Here is a 14,864-nt window from a genome sequence, read left to right on the forward strand (position 1 = left end):
CATGGCCGCATGACAGGGCCGTCGTTCACGGCTGCGCCAGAGGGACCTCCCTCGCTGGCTACAGAACCGCCAGCCCTCCCGCCCTCCAGCCACTCCCCACGGAAGCCCAATATACCACACCCCACCAGGTAAGAGGGGGACTTTGGTGGTGCAGACTCTTTCTACACACCACTGCCTTTTGGTCTTCAACCAGCAGCCTCACACCTGTTCTTCAGACTCTGCCAAGGTGGCTTATATTATTGGCTTGCTGTCTGGTCGCGCTGCCAAGTGGGCTATAGTGGTGTGTGAGAGCAAGCCGGAACTCCTCACCAACCTGCCTAATTTTATGGAGGAGATCAGGAGATGCTTCCGCTTCTGCTGCCTCACTCGTCTGGACCCTTGGCGGAGTTCGCAGAGGAGGTGATGCCCATGCAGGGAGCCAACCGGCTGTCGGCCACGGAGAGGAGGCGCCGGATGCGTCTTGTGCCTGTACTGCGGAGCGGCGGACCACACCATCTCCCGCTGCTCAAATTTTCTGCGGCCACGGCGATCATCTCCAGCCAAGTGCTCCACTTCGGAAGGACAGACCTCACACCGCTACACAGAGCCCGACAGAAAGGACAGTATTGTAGTATGTGGGAGAAAAGTGGTGTCGTTCAAACCATCCTTCTTCTCTGTCCAGAATGTGTATATTTTTGTCCTCAAAAACATATAAAAACGAACCAGACATTTCATTAGGTTCACCTGCACAATCTAATTCAGTACAATAAATGTATTTTAAAAATCCTTTACAAAGTAATGTAATTAGTATTTATTTATCAACATATGTATTATTGTGGTTGTTATGTAGCTAAATAGTGACACTTTGATTATTGGTATTATTATTTATTTATTTTAGTGATGGGCATTTGACAATGGGGGTATACGGCGAAAGTGGCTCAACAAACCCAGGCGTGGTGCTCAAGATGCAGCTCAACAAAATCCAAGTTCCCCAGACAGAGTTAAAGTGTACTGCAACGGCGGTTACCAATTTACTTTGTCAAGTCCGGTTCTCGACTTTCGGCTCAGTACGCCTTCACATAAAAGGGGACGTTTGACGTCATATTATTCTACTTCCACGCAAAAACTAAGTGATCCCAGGCAGTGTATTTTACACAAGATGAGCAAGTAGTTATTATGGAGCGTTATGAGGAGTGGAAGGGATTACCACTGCCAAAAGCAACGCTGTCGCCGCCAATAAAGTGAGGGAAGACCGCTCGCAGACTAATGCCGAGCGTGTAAATGCGCAAGTTAATCCTGATTACTGTACTAACTATACCCGACTAGTCTTTTCATTTATGAACGCTCAGCATTGAACAACTTCGACTTATCCATTTAAAAGAGAATAAATTGTAGCAACAATTGTCTTTTTTCATCTTTGAAATATGTCTACTTGTATATTGTTTTCATATTTTTATGGTAATAAAATGCTGTACCTCGTGGTGACCACTAGTTGGCAGTGTTGACATGTTTTGTGGCGACTTTTTCCTTTATGACAAATTTTTCCTTTTTGTTCGAATAAAAAAGTGTTTTGTTGCAATTGATTGATGCCTCAGAGTGCTTATCCCACCAGAAAATGTTGTAATATAAGATGATGATGTAATGGGCTGAGTCCTCACACAAGGACTACTGTGACATATACGTCTGCTAACATTGGCCCAATAAATATTTCATATTGCATTTCATTCCTGATGCTGGGCTCAAAAAGTGAGAAAATGTAGCGTATTCCCTCGCCTAAAAATCTTAATATAATGATAATATAATCTTAATATCTTAATATATTTAATTTAAATATATGCAATATTGTTAATGGAATGGGAGAATCTCTCTCCGAATGTTCTGAATTCCTATTTCAATGCCAGTGTCGTACTGAGCAGAATAATGCTGATTTCATAGCATGGCTGTAGCTAAACTTACCACAGCAAACATGTTCTTCTTCTTGAGACTTGTTGAGACTCACTTTGTTTGAATGTGATTTTTGTGAAAGTCACACAAGGACTCTCTTTGGCGGTCTATCTCAGGACAAACAAGTCTCATGACTGATGCTCTCTGATGACTCCGCCATGTTTTATGATGACTCATCTATCATGTGCCCCACTGACTGTTGTTCTACTTCCAATATGCCGTTTTAATGTGAAGAGTAATTAGGTTGTGTGATATTAAATTCTCTCGCTACCTATAAAAAAACAATCAGTTTCTGACGAAATACGGCCCTGGAGCTTGATACCAAATTACAAATGAGCTCACATACAACTGAGGTCTTTTATAGAATGAATTGGGATTAAGGAAATGTGCTTCATTTTGAAATGATGGCTGGCTGTAAATCATGTATTTTGCCTGTGGAATGAATACCTAGTTGTGTGTGTTTGTGTGCGTACTGTACAGTGTGTGTGCATGCTGGCCTGTATTGCCCTGAGTGTCAGGGTGCTTGTAGATAAATGGCCGATTGGTATTGACTTCAATTTAGAAAATGCTGCCCTATACTTTTCTCTCTACAAAATGCCGGCGCTCCAAGGGAGGGAAATCCAGGAGCGCTCTGCCAAAGGAAATGTATTACTGAGGGTCACCGGCTCAAGTTTAGGGGATTGACTTCACACACACACACACACACACACACACACAAAATGGAGAGTGGTCCTTGTCATGACACACCTTATGATGTGTGTTGAGAACGCGAGGGCTGTGCTGTCATTGTTGAAATGCAGCAGTGACAGAGAAGCTTAAGAATGACAGCCGCTGACTGGAGGCGGGCCACGGGCAGATATGTCACAGCTAGTTTAGACTTGCCATCGTGTCCCTTTACCCGGTTTTGGCTCGTATGATTCAACTTGTTTGTTGTTTACAAGCCGAGGCAGTCCTGGCAGCGGCCCAGGCTTAAATGGATGAAAAGCAATAGGTGGAGATTGTGCCTTGACAGCTTCCATAAGCCAAACCTGCACTTAGACCTCTCAGAGACTAGATTTAGCTTGTCGTGGGTTTTGGCGGCTTAATGGGTATGCCACAGACTGGCTGTTCATAGATTGAGACTTCGTGCGATTACACTGAAAAGCCACTGTTTTTGTTTAGCTGATGTCAGCGCAAGAAAGGTCTCCCATCGGGAACTTTTGAACAGTGTTTCCATCACAGCACAGCTTAACTTTAGGGCAACCACACATTTTCCTTGGATGCATCCACATTTTCAGTATTATAAAGTAGTATAAGTATTATAATAATTATCTGGACTGCTATCCAGACTAGCACCGACTGTCACTCCAAAATCAGTCTGTATTTTTAATAGGATGTGTGAGGCCTCCCTGAAAGTTCTGAGCACGCAGACTTGCACATTCTCAACCGAAAAAGGTATGTAAGTGGACTCGTCTGTTTCCTACCCGTCTCACCGAATTTCGTGCATTCACGCCTGACCAAACAAACAATACCAAGCTTGATGAAAACGGACAGTGCTCATGCAAATGCTCCCTAGCCTTAATGCTAACTGTAACCTACCTTTGCATTCATGTTCATTATACGCCAAGTTTCACCTTAAAATTGAATCTTTTATCTTCTATTAATTAAACTTGATTATGTCCCTGCAATACCTGCTGCACACACACACAGCATCACTTCACAAGACATCAAACATTGACAAAGTCCCTTTTTAGTGCTGCCTGTTGGCACAGTAACTCAGGGCTAAAGGAAGTCACACGCTGGCAGAATATTAATAAAGGCAAGCCAATCACGTCGCTGCATGGGGGGAGAGTTATTTGCATATGAGAGGTGAGGGAGTCCATCGACCACACTAGCTCTCATACATCACCAGCATAGTGGGATGAGTGGTTGTGGTGCCACAGAAATGGTCTTGCAGGCAAAACCATTAAAACATATTTCTGAAGGTTTTTGAAAATATAAGGAAATCTTTTTCTAGTGGGAAATACAAACAGACTAATTAGTTTTGCATGGTGAGAGGCACCTTTCGATTCAAGGTTGTGGGTTAATATAACTCATTACTTTAAGCTTTCAGCAGAGTTCACCACATTTTCCTCAATCTGAAAAAGAAAGCTGAAATGGTGCTCACTGTATTACAAAGGTGCAGCAAACTGTATCAAAAAACGTTTTTAAAAAAAGGGAGGATTTAAGCACCCAACCAACGTGCACAGAAGCACGCATACACACACAAAATGGTAGTGTTGAAGGTCATCCAAAACAAAGACAACTCTGTCTTTGCACATGGGAAGTGAGGGCGGGCTCGTTTCGACCTCACCAAAATCAATCATAACGCTAATGAGATACACAAATATAAATAACTGGCTATTAACTCGGAGCAACCAGTCGTGAAGACAAAAAAAAAAAGATAAATACATGGCAGCAACCTGTTAGAGCTAATTCCTTTAGGAGGAAATGGGGGTGTAGGTTTACTGTAATAGTGTTTACCTTAATAATCGCTGTTATCAGTATTCCTCACATCCCTAAAACTGGCTAATACTGTTTTTAAACAATGGGATTATGCTGTAATACAGCATAAGCGGTACTTGTGTTAATTGTGTATCTACAGCAATTAAAGCCACACTAAAGAATGAACAATTTACTGTAGTTATTTTGTTCCCCCTATTGTTGGATTACTTTAAATCGGTTGTTCTAAATGCAGTGGAACTTCGGTTTTAGTGATTAATCCAAAAGGTCCAATGAAAACTGAAACATAAGAAAATGTAGGCAATTTTTCCAATTAATCTGTTCCAGACACCCGTAAATATTAACAAAAAATACATTTTATAGAGAATAATTATAGTTTTACATGCAGAAAACAATGCCAAATAATTATAAATGACAAATAGATTGTTAATGCAGACTTTCCGTACCTTCCGGCGAGATTGAATTCAGTAGTGTTTTGCAAATTCTTCATCAAATTGCTGGCAATTGCAACTTAGTTTGGCCCCATGGTAGCTTATTTATTAATCGTATTCAATAAAAAATGCACGGACAGTCAGTCAGCAACTGGGTGCTTTATTTGGGCACTTGATTTTGCTGAACGATACAGTACACAGACTAGTTTGTTACGGGCAATACTGTACAAAAACTGAGGCAAAAATTTGGCGAAAACTTTTGACAAAAGCCAAATCATACCAAAACTGGGGTGTACAAAGACCAACGGTGTAATAGGACATGCTTGTGCCTTTCATGCATGGGTTCGATTCCAGACCAGGGCTATTACACCCATCACTTGAAGATGCCCAGTGCCCGTTTCAAACCCGAATAAATAGGACAGTTGCATCAGGAAGGGCATCCCGTGTAAAAGTTAAGGATGAGCGAGTACGCCACTATCTGCTCACCCATCTAAATTATCGGTATCTGCAGCTGTACTCGGAGTGGGTGGGGCATAAACTGGAAGCGGACGAGGTTTAACCGGAAATTGGTGGGGCTTAACTCGGTACATTATTTTAAGTCTGAAATTGACATGGATTGATCAGAAGTTGCTATATTTATTGTTTATTATTCAGCTATATGTGTAATGTGTATGTGTGTAAGTGATCTGTAAGACTTTATGATTTAATTGTTTTTTAATGATCTGTGTGAAGTTGGTGATTCATGCAAACATCAGTGATGGCAAACAACATAATCTGTCAGGCTTGTTCACTGTCATTTTCTCAATAGCACCGCAAAGTTTTCCGACTGACTTTATATCACCAGCCAAATTAGAAGCAAGCAGATGAAAAAAAACAAAAAACACTGGCAGTGACTGACGCAACACAAGCCGTCTAAAACGAGTATCCGGCTCATCCCTAGTAAAAACTATGCAAAACAAATCAAAGATGTTGTGGCATCCACCACCACGTAATTCTGAATAGTGATGATAGCATCGACACTCCTGCTATTGCAAAATTAGATGTGTCCTGGGTGGTCCAGACGATAAAGTAGATGATCCGGGCTAACTGTAGCAATAACATAGTTGCTATGCTCCTTATTACAAGCCAATGTACGACTCAATTGATTTAATTTATGGCAGAAGCTCTACATTTATTGCTTTAATCCTGTTTTCATTGATAGTCACATGCACAGGATATGGTAATTCCTCCTGACCAGCATGAGAGTTGCAGGATTAGGATCTGAGTGCATTCACCGGACATGTGTTCCTACAGCCAAGCTCCTCACTGTGGAGTGTGATCAATGTCATCGACCGAGCTGCATGGTTTCTATTAAGAAATGTTTGTCCGACAATAGGTGACTTTTGGACAATGGATTGATAAAACAAAAGGGGTCAGTTGTTGGCTTGTTTGAGGAGGATTAGGAAAACAACAGAGACACACAACAACATGGGCTGCAATTGATTGATTGATGCGTGGCAATTTCATGTCCCTCTTGCACTTTTGTTACTTCTGTCACTTTTACCCAGTGCGGTGAGGTTCATGGCAGGTGAGGCACTGTCTGAGCTTTGCAAGTCTCAAGTAACTCTCAAGTCTTTCATTCCAAGTCTCGATTCAAGTCAAGTAAAGACATGCAAGTCCAAGTCTTTAATTCCAAGTCTCGAGTCAGGTTAAGTCAAAACATGCAAGTCCAAGTCTCGGGTCAAGTCAAGTAAAGACATGCAAGTCCAAGTCAAATCAAGACACGGTAATCTAAGTCATGTCCGAATTCATAGACTTTAAATTTTCAAGTCTTCACGAGTCATAAGCACTGTTTAGTGCTCACCGAATAAAATGCAGTTTTTAATTTTGCGTGTTTCACGTTTTAAAAAAAATATATTAATTAATAAGTCATGCTGTTTTGTGGTTGAATACGGCTTATTGCTAGTCAAAACATGCATATTTAAGAAAATGGTACATATTCTTTGCCTAAATTAAGCATTTTCAAGCATAAAAATGACTAAATAAAGTAAAATACAAATATAAGGCATATAAAGACGCATTCACTGACATTGATAAACTGTAGTATTCTACTTTGGGCACTAGGTGTCGTAATGTTTGTAATGTTTGGTGGGACACACAAGGATCAGACTTGATCAAAATAACCCAATATTAATGTGTTTTGTCACTTAATATACATGTTTTACACTACATCCTATTCAAGGATGATATTTAACATGTCAAAAATTGCGATCTATAACAACATGAAAGAGCCCTTCATACAGTATAATGATATGTAGCTTTTTGTCAACCTATTGAACGATAACATTTACAATGGCACAAAATGCAACATTATGACATTACCTGGGGAGCATATGTCCATGAAAACATTTTGCCAGTCAAAATATGCTATCTTTATTAACATCAGTTAACATCATTTTTTTTACAGGCTGAACTGAAGCTCTCAGAACTCATCCCTTTTGGAGCCTTTCGGTCCTTGCTGTTGGACAGAGCGCGTGAGACCACAGAACAGTGCCTTTGTTTTTAAATAGCTTTTATGTATTTAGCACAAAACACCTGCACTTTACAAAGTATGCGTATTCATATACTTTGTATATTGTCACCGCTCAGATTTGTACATTTATCACGTGTGACGTGTGCTGCTGACCTCTTGGCCAGGTCACCCTTGTGAAAGAGATCTTGATCTCAACGGGTTTTTTTAATCTGGTTAAATAAAAGTTAAATAAAATAAATAAATCAAGTTTTTTTTCTACCGTTTTTTTTATGCATTGCTTCAGTTTTCAAGCATTGTCAGTCAGTGACCATTTGAAAGAGAATTTGTCTAAGTTTTGAACGGCTGCCACGGGGGTGCTGTTGTCGTTCCTCCGGCAACATTGGACAGAAGGGGAACAAGACCTTCATCTTTGTTCTTGGCCTGCCAGATCCCCAGACCTTACCATGTGTGATTTTTTTTCTTGTGGGCATATCTACGTACAAGATCTCGCTTATGTTACATAGCTACGCACTAACCTTGATGACCTTAAACATTGAATTATGAACAGCGATCAACTCAGTGGATCATGATATGCTGATATGCGACTGGGAGGAATTCTATTATCGCATTGATGCTGCCCGTGCTGCAGGTGGTGGCCACATTAAACACTTATAAGACAGGCAATAAAACATGATTGTGAGTAGAATACTTGTGACTTGGCTGGAGTTTTCTTTTCCTTAATAAAATATTGCATATTGCTTATTTACTCTTATTTTTCTACTGCATTAAGTAATATGAGTGTAAAGCCATTTAAAGCCCGCATTACAATACACTGATGAGACGATAGCCACATGCAAGTATGCCGTCCAGAAAAAAGAAACTGCGAGCGTGTGAGTCGATATTATCTTATTTCTAATATGTCTTATTTTTCTGATTATATCTAGTAATTGTAATGTTTTAATTGTATTTGAACATGCATACAAGTTACAATGGAATACATCACATAATTCGGTTCACAGTTCCACATGTCCAAAAGGAGTAGGGAGAAGCAAAGCTTATTTAATTCTACCTCCCATCCATTCCACATCTATTTCAGTACATTTATTCACTTCCTGTAATTCCATATGTGATCTTTTAATACATAGAAGAGTGATAAGGTAATGTAACAATATGATAATGTAATTATTAACATTTTTTCATAATGAATAGAAATCATATAGAATCATCAGCATAATAATAAATAAATAATAACGAATTGAGACAAATAACAATAACATAACAAACAAGTTCACGACTCTTCTTCCTTGTATTTTGCAAACATCAACTGCTTGCATTGTTTCTTGAATTCGCTCATCTCGGTGCAGTACATTTAGCAAGTGAAGATTGCTTTTATAGTTATTACCCCATATCGCCACACAATAAGTTAGATATGATAATACCAGAGAGCAGTAAAGAGTGTGGAGTGATATTTGATCAAGAGCAAATTTTGCTTTATTCAATATTGAAGTATTTCTCACCACCTTATGTTATTTATGTCATTTTTCATCTATTATGATCCCCAGAAAATTATTTTCGTTCACCCTTTCAATGTCCACTCCGTCTATTTGTATTTGATTGTACGTGTCCTTCCTGCTTTTACCAAATAGCATCATTTTAGTTTGACTTAAGTTCAAGGGTAATCTGTTTTTATCCATCCGTGACTTTTTTAATTAGCTCTTGTGTGCTTTCCCAAGAACAAAAGACAGTAGTATCATCTGCAAATAATTCTTTAAGTCTTTCGTCACTTTACAGATGTCATTGATATACAAGTTGAACAGTTTTGGTCCCAGTATTGGGTAATACTGAAATTGGGTAATACAAATGTAACTGTGACGATAGGGGTCTTGAGGGCTTTAATAATGTTAAAATGAAGATCGTAAACAGGTGCCATAACTACACAAATACTTCATTTATTGATATTGAATGCTACTTTCCAGAAATTCACTTATCGCACTCGGGTCTAGAACCAATTAAATGCCATAAACGAGGGGTGACTGCATTTATGTTTATTTTCTGAATAACATTTGTGTACTTACTTCTTACCTTTTGTGTATGAAGTACATCCAGCCTTTCCTTCTCTAGCAAAAGTTCTGTTACTTTGTTGTAAAATCACCTCCTGGTGAGTTTAGATATATAATTCTCTATCTTGGCAGTCAAATTAATTCATTAATTCAGCAAAGCATAAAAATATATTGAATGCATTTGATTTTCTGCTGGCTGGTGCTAGACATTGCATAGGCTGTAGAAAGTCATGGTGTATAATAAATGTTTCTGCAACATTATATCATTGGCGACATGCTCGCAAACAGAAACTGGCAGACGCCATGAGCCAACTTAGTGTGAACTCCGAGAAGCCACACTAAACTTAGGCTTTCTCCCTGTATTTATTCAGGAAATGTGCAAATTCAGCCATTTTTACTTAAGAGAATGTTAAAAAGAATTGGAATCATACAGAAAATGCTATTATAATACAGTTCAATTGACAAATATGAATATTTATTTTATGTTATTATTCGTTTTTGTATTTTTCATCATGGGAGGCATGTTACTGCGGGTATTGGTTGCTTAAGTTATTAAATTGCATAGAAAAGTGAGGAAATAAATGTATTTTTTATTTTAATATAGCAGAACAACAGAAGTTTAACAATTTAGAATTCGACCAAAATTGTCGGGAAAAATATGTCTCTAAATTCACACAAAATGTTGCCACACTGTTCAAAACAATTACCTCAGGTGTGCATTTTATGATGCATTGCTTCAGTTGTACATTTAGATTTGCTTTTTGTGCTTTTTTGTGCCACTTTTCCCAAAGAAGAACAAGTGGTGTTAATATAGAAGAAGAAGAATATACTGTATGTACACCAGAAGTTAGCTTTGGGAAGCAGACTACAGTGGTTAACTTCTTTTTAAACGTACTTGTGAAACAATGAAGAATATCAAAAAAATATATGCACGACAAACAGAGCAGAGAAAACCTGTTTATGACTGTCTAAATACATTTTTTTTACATCATTAGAGCCCTAAGGACATAAAATAACTCACGCCTGTAGTCACCTTTACACTCCTATTATTCATTGTTTACATCACATTGCGAAACACATATGCCGAAGGAACTAGAGACGAACACTAGCTTTTAAGCTAGCGAGCTAGCAGGCTAACCAGTTAGCCTCAAATTTATTTCTTCTAAACTCAAGAAGCAAACAAGTTACCACTTCAACACGGAATGGCAAGAGAGCTTTTTTCACTCTATCATGTTGGACATGCCATGGCTGACTTTGTGACTTCATGCAGTGTTACGGTAATGTAATGTAAGGTAACGATATTGCAAGGGACGACTGTACTATTTTCTACTATTTCTGGTTCTACTTTACCGTTAGCAGTTATGATTGCCAGTCTTTCTGTTCATAATAAGATGCAAACGTTAAACAAATATCAAATGACAAGACGAAGTGTTTAGATAAAAGCTGAAACATACAGAAGTACCAATAAGAGGTCCAGTAGCGTTGGCTCCTCTGATGCTTTCCAAATTGAAATGAATATCTAACAGTAATCATGCCGCTTTGTGGTTCTCTCTGTGAATGGTGTGAGATGACTGAGTGAGATGGAGCCCACAGAGAGGGAATGAGTATATACTAGTATGAGTCAACCCTCCTCAGACGGTGGGTCGATGGTGCTGATTAAGGCAGGACAGCTAATAAATCACCTCCTGCCATCTTAAAATGGCGGGCTTGAGATCGCGAAGGAAAGGGAGCTGGAAGCGAGGGTTCATGAATACGAGCCACATCGATAGGCTTCCACCGGGATCCTTTCTCCCAGCGTGCATTCCTCCCATGGCGGCCAAATGCTGCTCCAGCACTTTGCTGAGCCTCCACACACATACGGCTGAGGGGCGGCCGGAGAGACATCAAACAGTAGGTAAGGCAGGGCAATGGCTACCAGCCGCTAATTTGATCAGTCCGTAAAGTCGCATTGATGAAACAGCGATTAACAGTAACTAATGTTGTTTGGCTGCAGGAGACTGTGATTGCTACGCTGCTGTATTACAACAAACTTCACCAGGCTACTTGTCTTAGCTGTGCGTATTGACATTTATGGCTCAATAGCACATGCTTTTGGCCCTGTGACTGCAGGGTCAGCGAGCCTCCACATTTGACCCTGAAATCATTTCACAAAGAATAGTTTCTACACGTCATCAAAATTTATCCACAAGGCCGAAAGTCTTTAAAAGTTACTAGAGTGTGTAAAATTATGGCCCAGTTCTTGAAAGAGCAGCAAACTGCTGCAGCGTGACTGAGAATGACTGATAGCTGTCTGTATTACCGTAGTGTGGACGTGTATAGTGATGGCCGTTGCAGAAACGAAATGGCTCTCTCACACTAAAGTATTGCGACACACCTCAGTCAAGTGTTTTTCTAGTCCGGTGTGGTCTGCAAACAACAAATTTTAATGGTGGAAAAAAGTGCAAAAAGAAGTCATGCAATTCACACTTTGGAATCATAACATGTTAAAACCACTTTACCATTGATGACCACTACTTCTCATGTTAAGTTCCTTTTTCAGTTCTAGTGTCAATCATTGCCATTTTTACTGACCAAGACGTATATAAGACTTTATAAAACTAATGGGTATTTCTTTTCTTTAGCCTTTCGTCCTGGTTCTCTGGCTGTGTTACTCTCGGAGACGGAGTCAATGATCACACAATTTAAAAGGGTTTCAAATTGGATAAAAAAAAATACAATCATATTTACTTTCAGTGCTGGACTCCATCATCAACGAGGAATATCGAGGGAAAAGCCCAGAATGAAAGTACACAGTCTATATAACAGAGTCTATATACATAACAGTTGCTGCACCTCTCTAGAAAGTAAAACTTAAGCTTGTGTGTTGGGGAGGGGGAGTTAAATTGGTGTGAGTGAGAACAATGCATCTATTTTGTATCTCTCTAATTTTCTATGAGTCATATCTAAGTGTTGCGCAACTCTGATTGTGCTGTGTGTGCGTGTGCGTGTGTGTATCATGGAGGGTGAGTGTGTGTCCTGAAGGCCTCTATGAGAAGTTGTTAGACTGACCATGCACTGAGCTATTAGACTGTATCATATCTAACACTTCCCTAGTATGAAAGTATGAAAAAGATGGGCTCTCATGCTCTATGTAAACAAACATCAGGTGGTGCCAAACGACACTCACCCCAAGAGAGTCAGAGAATTTTTTTACTGTTATTCCCACACACCATAACTTTCTTTCTAATAAATGTGTTTTCAATGTGGTTCGAAAACTCTATCATACTTTTGCTCTTGGTTATTAGGTTTTCTTTTTAGTTATTCTCTTCTTTCATCGGTTCAGTTCCAGCATTATGTTGAACTTTTTTATCTTGGAAACCAACTACGATTTCAAATATTCTGTGACCTTTGTGACGTTGCAGAGGGTGACTTAGTACGGCTCAAATGGAGCTTGGAATGGAATTTTTCCTGAAGGGGCACAGCTGCTATTAACACCATGAAACATATTTGCTTTTTGCACCAACGCTCAGGAAATCCGGTGGTCCATGGAGAAATTTGTCAAGAATGAAGTTCACTACTGTCATTTACCAATTAATTGAAGCCACACAGAAAATTTGTTAGAGCGCTAACCCACAAAACTTGCTGTAATGGCATTTTGAAATACGCAGCAAATCTGTTAGAATTATTAATCTTGCAGAATTGACACACCCTCACACATAATGCTATGTCAGACTACAAAGTAATTCCATAAAACTGATTTAATACTCACTATATCAATTTCCAGAGTGCCATAACTCTTCCCCTGATCCCATTTCACACATCCAAAGGAGGAAATGGACTCCAGCTGTGTCTGATAATCTCTCTCCAACAGTTCAACTATGGATACATGACTGATAACAAAAAAAGAGCGGGGAAAGAACACTGAAGTAAACAGGAGTGAGGAAACCAGCCATAAAACACAGCAGGAGGAAAAAGTAATATATTCTGTGAGTTAAGTGACCTTTTCATGCTCATGCCCCCGTAATAGCATTAACACATCAGCTACAACCATGGCCATCAATTATGTGGCCAAACCTGCCTGCACCACCTTAACTAACAGTTATCTCTCCTTGCCTCGCATCACCCCCAGCGAGCCCCCTGCTGTCAATCCATCCTCTTCGAAAAAAAACCAATTTTAAATTCTGCATACGTTACCTCTAATGACACTGTTATTTAAACAGGTTTTTCATCTACCAATCATCTTTTTTTGTTTTTCACCCTTCAAGTTACTCTTTGATTCGTAAAACAAATATTGAATTCCCTTTGTTGCTCACATAATCGTAATTCCCATGAATAATGTCAGGCCGCAAAGGGCGGTTGGTATTGTTATTGAATTCAAAGGCTTAGTCTCATTTTTGCTTGTAAAAAGGGATTTATTTATTTATTTATTTACTAGTAAATGCTGTGTTTTATCATCTTTGGTCACCTTGCCTGATTTGGAAACGTAAAACATCCAAAGCTGTACGTACACCGTTACCCTTAGTATGAACCCTACAACAAGGTTTGGATATTATCAGCTCATTAAATAGTAATACGGTGCATACAGCAGCAGCATATACAGTACGCTCACTATTTTAAACAACGGCAACACAAAAATGTGCTTCAAAAATAATGCAAACATTTTTTTATTGTTGATGGTTGTAGATTGCTGTGTGTTTCTACAAGTCTACCTGTGTAACCCATGCTTATTTTTGTCCTGTTTATAATATATGTACCTTTTATACTGCAACTGTTGAATTTCCCCAATGTGGGACAAATAAAGTCAGTCTTCTCCTATCTTAATTATTAATGACATATTATTGTAATAATGTTTTTAATTTTTCTATTGATTAATTATGAAATACTTGCATATTGTGGCTGTATTCTGTGAAATGTGGAAATGCATATTTTTGTTAATCAACATTGAATTAATGTGTTTATGTAACTCATTAATTGCAATGCTTATATTGTGCAGGGCAGCAGGACCCTTTACTTCAATACAGTTGGAAAGCTTTTCTGCTTCTTGGGTTATCATCACAGATTTTATCTCTGCCATCACCTTTTGTAGTAGCGTCACAAAAAGGCCAAATATAAAACACACTTATTTAGATAACAGTGTCAGAAAATGTGCTGACATCATGCATGATTGTTTGAACTCAAACTACAATTTTCCTTTCCTTTAAAATTGTAGTTGAACTCCAGATTGTGCCATCTATCTAAACACATATTGTAGAGCTAATGGATACAACATTAGCAATTAGCTTCTCAACGTGGCTGTAAATAACATTGACATCTGAGAAATACTTGCGACTGGGCATGGCAAAGTGGCCGAGGAATCTAGCCTGCCGTGTCTGCCTGCCGCTATTTTCGCATTTTTTTTACATTCTCGCTACGCTCCTCGCCATTAGCAGTGTTTTGACAACCCAGCGCATCATCAAAGCATCGTCTCAAGTTCTTTACTGTACTCAAGTATGTGCTGCG

This window comes from Dunckerocampus dactyliophorus, chromosome 5 (genome assembly GCF_027744805.1).
Source record: "Dunckerocampus dactyliophorus isolate RoL2022-P2 chromosome 5, RoL_Ddac_1.1, whole genome shotgun sequence".
NCBI lineage: Eukaryota > Metazoa > Chordata > Actinopteri > Syngnathiformes > Syngnathidae > Dunckerocampus > Dunckerocampus dactyliophorus.